The sequence below is a fragment of the Formica exsecta genome, unplaced genomic scaffold (assembly GCF_003651465.1).
Source record: "Formica exsecta isolate Colony F162 unplaced genomic scaffold, ASM365146v1 scaffold783, whole genome shotgun sequence".
Lineage (NCBI taxonomy): Eukaryota > Metazoa > Arthropoda > Insecta > Hymenoptera > Formicidae > Formica > Formica exsecta.
Window position 1 is genome coordinate 66,437 of NW_021853552.1, and position 3,910 is coordinate 70,346.

Below are 3,910 nucleotides of genomic sequence, written 5' to 3' on the forward strand. Positions count from 1 at the left end.
AAGGCATATATCGCGCTATTCATCTGCCTTGCGACTAAGGCAATACATTTGGAGGTAGTAAGCGACTACTCCACTCAAGCGTTCTTAAACGCTTACTCTCGATTCTGCGCTCGCCGCGGTCTCCCGCAGTCCATGTGTTCGGACAACGGGACTACATTCGTCGGGGCGGACCCAGAGTTGACCGTAGCGTACCGGTCAGCATTACGCGATCCGAACTTTTGAACTTGACTGCCTCCGATAACGTTTCGTGGAATTTTATTCCCCCGTCTGCTTCACACTTCGGCGGATTGTGGGAGGCGGGCGTACGGAGCGTCAAAACTCATCTACGCCGAGTGTTAGGGAATCATATGCTAACATTCGAGGAATTCTCGACTTTACTATGTCGAATCGAAGCATGTTTGAATTCTAGGCCGATTGCGCCCCTCTCCGATACGCTCGAGGATTACGAGAGTCTAACCCCCGGCCACTTTCTGATCGGATCCGCTCTTACTGTAAACCCGGAACCATCCTTGCTCAATATTAACGAAAATCGCGAGGAGAATGTCGAGGTGGCAACTAGTCCGACATGTCACTGAACGATTTTGGAAATTATGGAGCAACGATTATTTAAACACGTTGCAACAACGAGCAAAATGGCGAAAGGTTAAACCGCAGATCGATACCGGACAACTTGTTCTCCTGCGAAATCCGACTCTTCCTCCCTGCAAATGGGAACTAGGCCGAGTAACGCGTTGTCATCCCGGATCCGACGGCTTTGTGCGGGTCGTCACCGTCAAGACGGCCACCTCTGAATTCAAACGACCGATTGTAAAACTGTGAGCATTACCGGTCAAGAGTGAGGCGACGAGCAATTAGGCCACTTCGCTGCGTTGCGTTAATTTTACTATCATTCTTTAACTTTAAGTCAAAATAGTCAAGAAAGCGAACGTCATTCCGCCAAGGCGGGCGGCAGATTCAGCGCGTCGAACCATGTCGCGTGAATTGTCGTCCTTTTCGCTCATGTTGTTGCTTATTGCGTGCGCTCTTGTCGTTTAATGCAATTGTTATCTCGATTATTTTGGAACTGTCGTTCCAAGGCGGGCGGTATGTTCAAAATTGAAACATTCGATGCCTAAATGTCAATCGGCGAACGTCGCCGTTAAATTAAAACGATTGCTTCGAGAAATAAAACACGAGCGAGAACAAACAGCGTCGCGGTCACCCGCTCGGTGCGTGATCGCATTCTTCTTAGAATGACAAACAGCAAGTTCTCGAAGGTTCGAAATCAGAAAAACTTGTTATTCAGATCGGCAGAATGCGAGTTTCCGCGTTCGGTCGATTTAGTCTGCCTACGACAACGATTCGAGCCGGTCGAAATTCATCGACTTTTCGCATTCGCACTTCGCATATTCTCGCTCGTGTCGCGTACGCAGTAGGCTTACTCGTCTCAAATTCGGTCCGAATTGTCTCGCCATACGATCGCATTCATATTCTCGCGGCGGTCAATTCGGTCATATCTCAAACTGTATTCTTCAATTCAGTTAGTGCTAAGACATTGTGAACGTTAATTCTGTGGAGTCCGAGTGTCGACGCTCGTTAACCGCATTGCAAATGTCCTCTGCCTCGCGCCAAAATCCATCCGGCGTTCGCATGCAAGATTTCCGCTCTCGCGAGAGTTTCTAGCAAGAAGCTCTTAATCAAGATTTCCGAACCGCGAAAAAGGGCAGTCATTAACAGGACATTTCGAAGATTTATACATCTGCATTCAAATCTTGTCTATCCATCTCCTTATCCTCCAGCGGATCTACGGATTCGCGTTACACACCGCTTCTCGCTCATCTCTGAGCGTCTCTCTCTCAGTTTCGGGCGATCTCGTCGAGGTCGACTTCCGAACAAATAGAAATGTATATAGATTTTATGTGTAAAGATAAATGTATAAATTATTTTATTTAAATCTAATATTCTATATAAAAAAGGAGGCTAAGGTTGGTGTAAAAGAAAGAATGCACGAGTAGTCACTTTTTATATATCAAACAATAAAGCAACATTGTTGTTTTTCATTATTCGTAACTATAATAGATGCATTGGGTACATTTCCGAAAACGATAAACCTCCGATTGCACTGAAATTTTAACCAAAGCTTGTCCTTGACTTGAGTATAAAGCACCTTGAGGGTTTTTTGCCGACGAGGCCCCGTTTGCCCCCTATGCCCCCTCGAAGTTCCAAACATTTTTACTGTATATTTCCAAAAATATTGATTTTAGAGAAAAAAGTTTCAAACAAAAAATAAAGCTCTTAAAAAACTGAACAAAAAAAGTTATGTACATTTTTTACGTAAACCCATTATTTTGGGTGTTATGTAATAAAATAATAATTTTAACGTTCTCGTGTAAAAATATATTGTATTAATGTAAAGAAAATATAGATATACATATGCGTTTTTTATATAAACTTTGAGGAAACTTGAGAAAACTTTACAAGTTTTCACGCTAAGCGAGGTTTAATCCATACCAATGTGTCTAGTTCTTTGATAGGGGAGCCCCCTCGTAGGGGGGCGGAACACACTGCCTTCACGCATATACTTTTTAATGCGAAGTGAGGTTCCACATGGGTTTACAAGTTTTCACGCGAAGCGAGGTTCAATCCAAACCAATGTGTCTAGTTCTTTGGTAGTGGAGCCCCCCCGTAGGGGGGGAGGCGGAAAGTACTGTCTCCACGCATACACTTTTTAATGCGAAGTGAGGTTCCACATGGGTTTACAAGTTTTCACGCGAAGCGAGGTTCAATCCAAACCAATGTGTCTACTTCTTTGTTAGTGGTGTCCCCCCGTAGGGGGGGGGGGCGGAACACTGCCTCCATGCATATACTTTTTAATGCGAAGTGAGGTTTCACATGGGTTTACAAGAAGAAATTGATTTGGGAATCTACAACTGAAGGAAATCTATTAATATATTTCCCTATGAATCAGGTCCGATACATTGTATTAAAACGGGGCTTCGTCGGCAAAAAACCCTCAAGGTGCTTTATACTCAAGTCAAGGACAAGCTTTGGTTAAAATTTCAGCGCAATCGGAGGTTTATCGTTTTCGAAAGTTTATCCTATGCATTTTATCTGACTGCATAAACAGAAATAATATGAATTATAAAAAAAATGTATTAATTAAGAATAATTTGAATATACTATTGAAAAGAGAGATTAAAAAATGTATATAATATAATATTACGTTAAATTAATAAATCTATATTATTTATAGAATATATAGAGTTAAAATAAAAACACTTTTTTTATTAAAATACTTTTTATAATACGAACTGAAGCTGTTGAATAAACCTATTAAAAACTCGATTGCTTTACATGTTGTTAGAATAATATATAGTACAAAAAAAGAATGATATAACTGTTAAAAAAATACCTTTTTTAAAAAAAAGCAACAAAAAGGCGTCAAGTGCACGCGCCAGGTGTGAAAAATACTTATGTAATAATATTATTTTATCCAAACCAAAAAAGCAGACTAAGTACCGACCAGCGGGTCAAAACACGAGCCAGGAGCTGAAAAACGTATGCGCGCGCGCGCGTGTGTGTCCACAAACACTTTTGCCATGGCTCCCCTATGGCTTCCAGTCATTAAACCCGCCGGCCGATACTTGGCCCAAAGGCCAACGTTAATTTTGAAGGACTGTAACTTTGCGAAAAAAAATCGTAGCGACTTCGCTTTTTTTCAAATTGAAGTGGAAGATTTGAACTTTATGACGATGCAAACGGTGTCCCTGAAAAAAATTGTTCCACGTCCGTGCATTCCGTCAAACTTTGCAATTTTCAGTATGCCAAACATGCCCTCAGATTTCAGGGGTTACAGGGGTAGAAGTGCATCGCATGCAAAAAATGGAGGTACATTCTTAAAGTAGAGACTTCAAACTTCATTTTGAAAAAA